Source organism: Harpia harpyja, chromosome 5, assembly GCF_026419915.1.
Source record: "Harpia harpyja isolate bHarHar1 chromosome 5, bHarHar1 primary haplotype, whole genome shotgun sequence".
Classification (NCBI taxonomy): domain Eukaryota; kingdom Metazoa; phylum Chordata; class Aves; order Accipitriformes; family Accipitridae; genus Harpia; species Harpia harpyja.
The window spans coordinates 65,577,837-65,590,044 of record NC_068944.1 but is presented as its reverse complement, the minus strand read 5'-3'; positions in this window follow the sequence as shown (position 1 = coordinate 65,590,044).

Here is a 12,208-nt window from a genome sequence, read left to right as displayed (position 1 = left end):
GAGCTTAGATAGCGAGGAGAGAAACTGTGATGAGCCTCACCATGGAGCTGGGATGTAGTGGTGCTTTAGAGCTGCTTTCCTTTCTCCTTCAGCCAGCTTCAGCACAGCTTGTTTAACCGCAACCTTTGAATCTAGAAATGGCTTCCGTGGTGTTGTAAAGGTTGTCTACTGGTGTCCCAGGGACCATCATCGTTTGCTCTGGGGCAGGCTGATGGGCTAACGAATGGGCCAAGGAATCTTCTGGCAGCATTTGTTGGTAATTGCAACTCCATCTTACTCCCAGAGGACATTCTGAAAAATGAGAAATTAAAATGTTTTAAAGACACACAAAGACCTGTCTTTTGTAAAGGGTATTTTAAAAGTGTTCCAGGTCCCTGTTTTCTCTGGTCTCAGTAATCTGTGAACAAAAGAAATCCAAAATATCTTTAAATATCTTTAATATCTAGAAAGTTAATAAACTATTTACTCCATCATACACATTCCAGAAAAGCTGTCTTCAAGACATTTACATTAACCATCAATTTGTATACTGTTTATTGTTTAGAAGTGCTTGCTCTTTGTGGATGTTCTCCTTAAACAGGGAACATTTTGTTACCTGTCCCCACTTCCTAATTAAAAAAATCCACTTCACCCATGTTCATTTAATACAGTTTTTAAAAAAAAAAATCAAATTAATTTTTTTCAGAACACATTTTCTGAGTCCAGGCTAGCCTTGTATCACATGTCCTAGCAAGAGCAGGTCAGAAAAGTTTTGATGAAATTCATTGAAAAAGCTGGAGTTTGAACTGAATTCCTTCAACTGTAACACCTCAAGTTTCTTGACCTCTTGGTAGACCACAGGCATTGCTGCCACAGAAATTGCCTGGCTTCAGAGAGTAATGACAAGGACTCGATGCTTCTACAAGAAGCTGGAGAGACATAGGCACCTAGGTCTTCCCAGCCCTGCCCTCCAGAGCCAAGACCTGGGTTTATTTGCCCTTGGAGACCTCAGGACTCTCAGGGCCGTAGCTCCACAGCAGCAGGTTGGAGTCCCTTGCATGCATGGCTCCCTCGAGCAGTGCCTCTTGGATGAGAGACATGACAGTGCTCTGAAGTTGACTGCCTGAGAGCGGTTAAGTCCTGGCTCCAGCCACAGGTCTCCAGGCTCCCGTGTTCTGATCGCAGAACCCGGATGCTGAAGCTGGAAGTAGCTGCACAAGCTCTCCTGGGCCATTCCCAGAAAGAAAATCAATTTCTTGATCTTTAAAATTTCACAGCCTACCACACCAGCCTTCAAATCACAAGATGATGGCTCAGGAGCCTGGGAGTGTTGTACCCAGCCCAGGGAATGTGGTGGACAGTCAACCTGGAGAATGCTGGAGCTTCTGCATTCACCCAACGCTCCTCTCTTGGCAGTGGTTAAAGAAACAGCAATGCCATTTTCTTTCACACCATAGGGCATCTGTGAGCAATTTTTGTTTTCAAAGCTCCAGTTCATTAGATATTTTTGAGCAACAGTTATTATTGTCTGCCACCTTGAAATTCTATATTTAGGCCAACTCTGAATAAACCTGAATTGATGTAAAACCTGAGGACTAAGGACATGTAAGTGGCAAAATATATCTAGACTGGCAATGTTAGAGTCATCCTGAAGGCAATGGACTGTGTGTATGGTAAAAATCATGTCTATCAGTTTTCTTAAAGTAATGGATGGCTGTTAGCAATAAATTGGGGTCTCCAAAGTGCACTGAAATTATTTAGAGACCTTTCTTTCCACCCATGTTTCACTTTTAACATCTATTGGCAATAGTAAATGTCTAAATGGATGCAGAAACTAAATCACGTGCCAGAGTTCATATATAGCACAAGCAGCAGGCAATTTAGATTACCAGTTTGGTTATTACTAATAATGCAAAATTGCTGTGAATGAGGCAAATTAAAACACTCTCAGACTTCTCCATTTCATTCCATTTCCTACATTTATTTTGGAGGTGGATTCTGCTGTGTTTATAGCTGAATCTTATGGATAATTACATACTCTCAGTGTTCAGCTTCATTATTTAGGCACAAATCCTTCTAGCACTTATGTATAATAAGCAAAACTTTATTCACTTTGCAAGTTCAATGGGACAACCCATTGTACATGAAAGCAAGCATATGAATAAATCTTCAAAGGATCAGAGCCTTAATTTGTACAAGAAGAATTGTATGTTGGAGTAATCTGTTGTTGGTTTAGTGAATGTTAAGTTCTTCCCAAAATACCAGATGTGGGGAAGAATGCCCAAAGAACAAAGTAGACATGACATCACCGAATTGTCATTGTAGAAATAACAGCATGCATGTAGCATAATCCAACATGTGGCAGATATGGACAATTTGATTTAATCGTTTTGTGAAATCAAAGTAAAATTAATGTAAACTGTACCTAAATAGCCAAGCCATCAGCCAGTGCATCAAGTCCATTCTTAAACAATGGCACAGATCAAAATTCCTTTCAATTTTCCAAATAAAACCAGTTCATTTCACACCAGGATGCTGATCTTGCCCAGAGCAGGTCGCACAAGTATTAGTTGAGCTAGCAACCTGATTGCCCCTGGGGAGCACTGCTTCAGCCTCCCAACTAGGAGTAAAGGAAAATGCTCCTGTTTAGAAGTCATGGGGCCACCATGAACCCCCTCTACTACCAATCTCAAGCTGCTCTTTATATTTTGCCCCCACCATGTAATGACTGGACACATCCACTTTTCCTGAAGAGCAAGCTGAGCCCAGCATAGGTACTGCTGAGTCCTGGAGGCCTAAGAGAGTTAGCTATTCTGCAACTATACCCATCTGAACAATTAGTATTGGAAAATGCTTCATCTATTGCTAAATCCTAACTGGAACTAAAATAGTGTTCTTTGACATTAGCCTCCTCTTAAGATTTCAGAGTAGCCTGAGCAGGTTTCATTCTACTTGTGCTGAACCAATGGCAAAGTTGCTACTGAATTTGTGAATGCAGGACCTGGCCCCAGTAAACTCTGTGCTGTAAATTACAAAGGAATGATGCAGCTATTACCCTGTATTTCTCTTCAAATGCATTTTTTTTCCTATTTTAATTAATGAGTTGGCCAACCTCTCTGGTGTGCTTTGCTTACAAATGCTATAGCTATAGAGAATGAACCGTTATTGCTATGCCTAAAAAATCCTGAGGAGCATAGTGTGGATCCCTCAGCAGGTACTGATTTCATCTCCACACTGAGCATCAGGAGGTAGACTGGCTCCAGCCCCGAGCTGTCTTGGAAAAGGTGCAGCCAATTTCTGTGTTCCTGGATCCAAGCTGACTCACATAGAAAAAAAATGTGTGTTTCTGCAACCTTGGCATGGCCCATGATTATTTTCAAAATCCATTACTTTGTCACTTGACTAAACACCCAAAAAGATGAATACTGACTGATTTTTCCCAGTACTATTCAGCTCAACTCTATTTTTTCGAAATTTGTGTAATTTGACAATATTTGATAGTATTTTGGAAGTGAGAAATAAAAAAGAATGTATTGTAATGATAAGGAAAACATCTGTTGAAGCCTTACAGCCATCCAAGGTTGTTTGTAGCTCTTTTAAGTTTTAAATAACATGCAGCAGTTAAAGGGAAGATTTAAATGATTAATATAATTAAGGCACCAGGGTTTTAATAGCAGTCAGAATGAATTCCTGTAAGCAATGTGAAAGGGGTTTAAAGCCTCTTTTTAAAAGATGGTTATATTTATACCTGAAATTTTAACCTCATTATCATATCAATTTTGTTATCTTTTTCAGTTTGGCAAAATATTTATTTACTGCAATAAACAGGAAGAGGCTCATATGTATATGTATGTGATTACATCGAGGGCAAATAAAGACAACTGCAGTCAGAGTTACAGTTCCAGCCTGCAGCCTGGTGGGAGGATCTGCTGAGTGAATTTCCACTCTTTTTTTTTCATTTTCTTCCCATTGTGACAGTGGAAGCTTCTCATACCACTGGCTGGGGCGTTCCACCTGGGTGAAGAGAGAGATTATTCTGAGTGGACCGTTTTGTCTTTGGAAGGTAAAAAAAAGGCCATATGGGGTGGGAAAGCAGATACAAGCTAGTATTTCTTCCCAGAGTGGTACTTAACAAGTCCTGCTCTAAGTCTATCCACAAGTTCATTACTGCAACAGCAAATAATTGTATCTATGAATCTGCAAACATATGCTTCACCCATTTCTTAATTGTCCCGTAAGGTTGCCTGGGTGAATCACTACAGGTATCCCAGGGGCCACCATCCCAAAACCTGCCACCAACCTGCACCCTCCTTGGGCTGCTGCCCCACTTCGAGGGCTGCCTGGCTGTCCGCGCTGTCAGTCCTGATGGCCACCTTTTCTGCAAAAAGCCCAGCTGAATCCCAGGCAAACTTCTTCTCAATGCAAAAGCCAAATTTTGTTCAGTTTTCTCGTTTCTTTAACTTCATGTCATCCCAGATGACAATTTTGCTGGCCAGCATCACCTCCCTCCTCCAAGCACATACCCAGCTGTAGGCGAGGGGTTGCAGTGGAGCACATGAGCGCATCTGCACGCATCTGAGAGCACCTGGCCCCCACAAAAAATTATTACAATAAATGGCTTTCAGAGTCCCTGTGCGGTCTGTCTTGGTCAAGGGCTGCCTAAAATAGCAGCCCCCCATTCTGAACATCATCTCCATTTCTTTTTGGCTTGTTTTTTAATTTTTGAAAGCTCGCAGAAATGATGCTTTCCTTTGGGCAGAAGGCCTGTGCACGTGCAACTACTGTGAACCCATTACACCTGGAAAAGATCTGCTACCTCTGTTTAATTGAGCAATTTGACAAAGTGACTCCTTCAGGGCTTCTCTGAAGATAATGGGAGATTTATTAGTTCCTTGAGCAGTAGCAGGATCAGGCCCTTTCACTTTATCAGGCATGTCATCCATCTTCACATGAACAGGCTGACAGGACAGGGATTGAAATTTCACAGTCTGTGATATATTTAGAGATTGTTTAGATTGGATTAGGCTATGGAAAACACTGTGCTGACCAAGATAATCATCCTTCAGATATTGATCTAACCCCTGTCTGGTCTAATTTGTTCTTCCAAATCACATTGCCTGCAGCTACCTACCACTACCTTACGGTAATATTGCAATGACAACTGCTGGGATCCCTGATTTTTCCTCAGTGGAAATCAATGGTGAAACCCCAAATGACTTCAACAGTGCAGGATTGTGCCCTATGGGCCCTCTTTTTAGCACCACATTTCCACTAAAATGGATGCATGTTTTGAGCCACAATGCTGAAAATCAAGCCATAATAACCCAGCCCAGCCCAATAACACAGCGTTTAGCTATCGGGCATAGGCAGGGGAATACATCCACAGAAATCATACCTACAATGCTATATAGTGCTACCTAGACTAGCTCTGAACAAATTAGTGGGAGTCCTCAGGGAATGTGCCAGATTTCCAAAACCACTGTACCAAGGCTGACATGTGTGGCTCCAAAAGGGCTAAAATGTCCCCAGGAGACCATTGTACCACCATGGCTGTACTGCTTCCAACACAGCATTAGCTAGTTCCAAGACAGCTAAGGTATCTCTGGATGGTGCTGCCTTGTCATACTTTGATTTAGACACATTTTTAGACCTTTGCTGAACTGGGTCTAAATATATATTTGTGGAACAACTCCATAACCTGGATCTCCATTACGACCATGGATTTGGAACGCAACTCTGAACACTTGGGATGGCTGAAAAGGGCACACTAAGGGAATGACTCCTTGCAGCCCAGAAAGCTGGGGACTTTGCCAGCAAGGCCTAAGGTGGAATAAGGCCAACAGGACTCTAATGCTGTGCCACCTTCTGTCAGATATAAGGCAGGCCCAGCGAAGCACTATTGCAGAAAGAAATAACAAAATGTTATGTTAGCTCTGTAAGTACAACTGGTTTATAGACTTGACATAGCGTTTTAGTCAAAGCACACTATGGAAATCAAAGGGATCCTTTGTCCTGGAGGGACACAAGTGAATTAAGTGAATTGAGTTTCTTCTTCTAATGCTTTACACGCCACACAAAATAAATGTAAAGCTCTACCAAATCTATACAGATCTGGGATTTTGCAGCATTATAAAAGATTGCCCCCAGGGCAGAACAATAGGCTGCCTGATCTTCCTTCCTAAGGTTTGCTGCTAATTCGAATAAAACTAGTCTCTTGAGTCACGCTGTTTTTCCTAGAATCCAAGCTCTCATGTTTAGCAGATCACATAAGAAACTACAGATTTGTTTTTTCATTTCGTTTGTGGTAATTCCATGAACAAGACTATTCAAAGTGGCAGCCAGGTGTGCAACAGGTTTTGGTGTAATATTGCTAGGTGTTTACTGAGGTCCTGTGCTAGTTCCAGAACTTGTGTTCTGTATTTCTTTGTGGCTGGAGGCGATGGAGGGTTTGCTCTATCTTTTGGCCTCCTGGTCGTTTGTGAGGTTCAGGGTCCATGTCAGCAGCACACACAGTACAGTTCAGTGTTTTGGGTTCAATAGGCTTCAACAGCTTATCGATAGCTTTTGTTCCAAAACCAGTAACACTTCCCTCAAAACCCTCAGCATACTCCTACCCAGCATTACTTACTCTGAACTATAAAACCCCCTGCTCATTGTTTCTGCTTTCATGGATTCTATGACAACGGTAAGACATCCTGCCAAAACACAGATTTTGCTCCTAAAAGCCGTGTACATCCATATAAAAACAGCAAATAAGAAAAGGTAACTAACCTCCTCTCTGGAAGCATTCTTCCTCAACTCATCAATGGCTTGATTTTTGTCAACTCTTGTAAGAGACAACCATTTATGTTGTACATCCTCCCAAAACAGTGGCAAGGAGGAATTGTTGGGGGAATGCTTTAACTAGAAAAAGCAACAAACTGTCCATGTCAGGATCAAGTAGATTTTAGAACTCATTATAACATTTTTAATAAACCAATAGAAGATTTAGCTACAACACTGGCCCGCACTCATGTATGAGTTTGACCATGACTTCATGAAAAATTAATGGCAATTAGTCATTTTGACATCAGAAAAAAAAGAAAATGGAACTCCAGAAAATAGTCTTAGAAAGACAAAAGTTCATATTGTACCAATTATTCTGAAATTGAGTTTTAAGTATATGCTATACTTTCCAAATATACTTGCAATATCTCACTTCCAACATTTCTGATTCTTAGAATTTTCAATAACATAAATATTTCCAAGAATTTCCTTGATTGGTTCATATATTATTAAGTTCAACATTTGAGATAACTGTAGTAGAAAGTTTTAACTGTATGTATAAAAGAAAGAGTGTGATTGAGTTGTAATTTAGGAGATTGTTTGCTGCAGCTAAACAGATAGGATGCCTGAGGACATGAAGCTGTCACAGCAGAGGCAGATACGGACTGAGATCAGAACAGCAGGTGAAAATATGCAAACGTCTATCAATACGGTAATAAAAAGGATATCATAATGACAATGATCTTTCTCCTAACTTAAGCTTCAGTGGGGCTGGTTCTTGTTTTGCTTTGTTCTTGCACCATACAGCTATCAGAGTACTGAGTAGCAAACGGGCATCATCTCCCTCAAAGAAGAGTGTTTGATGTCAGAAATGAGTCTTGCTCTATAGCAAAAGGTCCAGAGTTCTCGATGTGACTAAGAGGGACAGAATTAGATACTCAAATACGCTTGGGATACTCAGTGTGATAAGTGTTGTGCTGGGGAGCTATGCAACGCTTGGGTCAAAGATTTCTGAATTGCCGTCATGCCTTGCCCTTCACTGTTCCGTCAGCCACCTCGGTGTGGTTCAGTACAAAAGGTCCAATGTCCAGCTCCTGCTATTGCCTGCCCAGAGTGAAACAAGACACGGCTCCTCTCACTAACATTTTAAGCATACTCAGGAGCTAGAATCTGACGTCTCCTTTTCACAGATCTGACATAAAGCAGGTGCCTGTCCTAACTCTGCCTGCCTGTTGGCCCCAGCTCCGGCATGCTTCACTGCTTGCAGCCAGCTCACAGCTCCTCTAAACACATGGATAACAGCCTGGGCCAAGATGAGGACTCCAGTTCCTTGAAGCAGGCACAAAGACACGAAAGGTGTTTGAAACCTCCAGGAATCCGTGCCAGGGTCTTTCCAGGCCAGGAGGCAAGAGGTGTAGTGGCAAGAGCACGTCACAAGGAGGTGAGGCCACAGAGACACACACTCCTCCTTAGTGGAAGTGCAGTTGGGGTAGGGCATGAGGAACTGTGGTCACCAGCTGGAGGAGAGAAGGGGATGTGGCAGGTCCCCAGGTCATGGCATGACCGTGGCATAGACTCGACTCATCCACAAGTGAATGAAGTGCCACTACCACTGGGCCTAGCTGAACAGAGCAGAGAGGTAGGTTTTAGGAGTTAACATCCATGACTAGGGTAGAGAAGAAAAAAAAAAAATCACCCTGGAAGATCAGGGACAGAGATGGAGACGTCAGCAGCCATATGCAGGGCTGAGGTTTATAAATACAACCCTTTCTCGTTTCTAGGCTTCTAGATAGGAATCAGATTTGAGCACCAATGGAAGGTGCCCGGGCTGTCACACAACGCATATCACGGTACAACTCTTCGACAGATGACGGCACACGTTCACTGCGGGTTTTCACCCAAGTACATACATTTCACAACAAGCAGGACTGCTGCTTTCTTCCCACAAGAGGGCCCTACAGCTTCACTCTCCAGCCTAAGGAGTTTGTGGTATTTAAGGTAGGGCTTGTGAATAACCACAGTCCCACGTTGCCTGGAAGAGGCCACGGTGGGGTATATATTGTCACATACTCAGCAAGGAAATAGTCCTGCCTGCTATGAATGTGTAAGTCATACTTGTGACTCCTTCCAAGCCAGAGGAGCAGGATTTGAGCCATAGCAGGAAAATAAGCCTCTATTAAAGAGAAAGAAATCGTTTTCAGGGCCCCCCTGGTTAGAGTCGAGAGGTGTGATTACGTGGACCCATTTTCTACATGCTGCGTTGTGGGAGGAACCTGTCTCAGCTTGTTATGTAGAGTTGCAAACAAAAGTAACCACAAGTGGTATAAAGAGGATTGATTTCAACAAGGCATTTTGCAGTAATGCTATCCACTGGTGGGATAACAAGCAGAAATGTTAAAGAAGTGAGACAGATGATAACAGCCAGGCTCACAGGTATGTTTCCTTGGCTGGTAGTGCTGACATGGTCACTAAATAAAAAATGACTGGAGGAAGCACGGTGTAACCCTGATTGGTCCCTCCCTCACCATCTCCTGGGGCTCCCTGGGGGAGTCCTTCACTGGGGAGACTGCAAGGAGTCCTGCCCAAGTTTGCAGAGAAGAGCACCCAAAGGATATCAGTCCCCTAGGAAAACTCAATCCCAGCATCTTGCAATATATAGTCAAAATTTGACCCCTGCTGCAGATCCTAGAGAGGCCAGATAGGAGCAATGTCTTAAGCAGTGCAATGCTGGTAAAAGCTTTCCATTTCTCCAAGTGTTTTTTTCAAACTAAGAGCTGGGTCCATGCCTTACCACAGTGAGCTGTAAGTGAAAACCACCACAAGACACATTTTCTCCCTGTCATTTCTTCTCATTGGTGTGTGCTGGTTCTTGCTTTATCTAAAAGGAAGCAGGATCAAACTTCAAAAAATAAAGTTCTAGACCATCCAAATTAACTTCTTTTTTCCTCTCAGAGTGAACTATTTATACTACTTTTAATACTAACCAAGAGATCCTCCTACAATGATTTTTTTCAGTGCTGGAAGACAACCTAATGTCAAAACCCTATTTCATACTTTATATGTCATATTCTTCAATTACATTCTTCTTTTTTCTCCCTTAACTTCAATAAACCATTAAAAATATTTTTAAGGATGGTTATGACAATTGGAGTCATATACAATCACCTGACATAAAATGCCAACCACAGCTACACCACTAACTCCCTATGCCCTCTTGAGCCTCAGTAATGCCCTTTCAGCAAACCAATGCGATGGCACAACCTCAAATACTATGTAAAATTCCTCTTGTTGTCTTAAATGCTCTGAGAAAGTTATAAGGGAGACTTACAGCAACTTTTTGCACTACAGATCAGAACAGATCTTCACAGTGTTTGCAGAACAGATGAACAATAGACTCTTGAAGAGTAAAACAAGCAAGCAAGCAGAACAGCCAGCTACACTCAATATACATCAATCCCAGGAAAAATAAATGTTTGTACAAAGCTGCACAATCAGTGTGGTCACCTAGAGGTTTTTTCATCATTTGTTTTATATATTGACTAAATCCAAACATTTTTTACTTGGGTTCACATCCAGGTTCAAGGACGACCTTCTAGTTAACTCAAAACAACTAAGGGCTTATTTAGACATGGATGAAAATGGTCACAATTAATAGCTTGTTCAAAGCTAGCAGAAGTAATACTGTTGCCAGACTATTGGTGCAGTGCATTTGCCAACCCTTTTCTGCTTCATTGCTGCATATCGAGTATTTATTTTGATCCTAAAAAATGCACATTTTTGCTTTGTTTATCAACGATCGCAATGTTATTGTGGAGACCCCATCTGGAAAGAAGCAGGCTAACAACAGCTCACAGTGATGTTATTTTAATACACCATTTGCTTCAGGCAGAGGTCCCTGTTTCTATATAGCTCCTTTTACATCACCTACACTCATGAGTGCTTGTGAAAGGAAAATGAAAAAAAAAAAACCAACCCACAATTATAAAAAGTTACAGTTCCTTCTTTGCATTGTGGTCCAAATTTAGGAAGTCATGTCTCAACTACCTCTAGTCAGCAAAGAATTTAAGGCAGCATTTGACTCTAAACACTTGGTAATATCCCAATGAAATAGAAGTAAAATATACGCTTATGCACTGAAGTGGATCATCTATATCGCTACAGTGGGATTTGGCCATTTCAAATATAATCAGCTAATTTAGATTAGAGATTCCCCCAACCGTGAGGGGAGAGACATAAATCAGTCCCCTTGGCCACTCATCCAACCCATCTGAGAGCCCCACGTCAGGCAGGCTCAGGGCTTCCCAGACATGCCTGCCTGTCCCTGGGGTGGCAGAGGGACAGGCAAGCCGAAGCTCTCCCCTCTCCCAGCTGCTTTCTGCAGTGCAGGGGTATTTCTGAGTGTTACCTTGGGCCCCCTCAAGAGATACAGGTGCTGCTGGGGGCAATTGGTCTGGTTTATTTGAGACTTCCTTTTAAAGAATGGATCTTTTAAAGAATTCATCCTTCTAAAGTATGGGAAAGGACTTCCTGACATACAATCCAGTGAGTTTATGAGTGCTATCCATTTTCTCTCAAGTAAAGTACTGCTTTGCAGAATCTGGTTGGCAGCAGAAAGGACCTTTAAAGTCAGAGGTCCCTTCATCCTAATACCATGTTCAGTCAGTGTGTCTCCTCAATATCTGCACAAAATCCTTTCTGCTTTGCATTACAGATGTCATGCTTGAGGCAGTATAAAGCTAGTGAGCCATCAAATCAAGTGTGGGTTCATAACAAGCATGTGGAGCTGGATGATATGAAAGCTCCAGAACTATGATGGACTACTACCCAGTCCATCATTACAGCAGAAAGTCACTCACAGTTGGACATGTCTCTGCCTAATGGCTGTACATGGTTATATTCTGCTCAAGACATTCTTTCTGTTAAAAAACAGAAGAGCCACGTTAAAAAAATAACAGAAGTAGCAGCTTGTTCAATGAAAATGTCAAAGGGATAGCTCTGCTAGGTTGTGCCACTCTCAGTATCCTCTGGTATTTGGGCATGGGGTCATTCCCACATAGACAGACTGCCTCTCACAGCCACTTCCAGCTCTCCTTTATTAGCTTTTTATAGAAAGGACACAGTACGAATTATATGGCACTTTACCAGCGAACAGAAAGTGTAATGGATCACTTATTGGGGCCACGATTTTAATTTGGAGATTTCTTCCACTATTTTATCAATTTTTGCTTCAGCTCCTACTGCTTTGAGTAAGATTCAGAAGCCTCCTGGAATAAATGTATTATAAAGAGAGATTCCCCTGGTCCGTGCTGATGGACTCAGAAAGCCATTAGAAGAAGTGGAATCAACTGGTATTTAGAATAAGTTTGCAAGCACTTCTGCCTATTTTATTACCCTTAGACACTTTCTGTCTGCTTTAAGATTCACTGTTGGTTATTTAGGTCAGGTTTATAAGCTAGTCTCATTC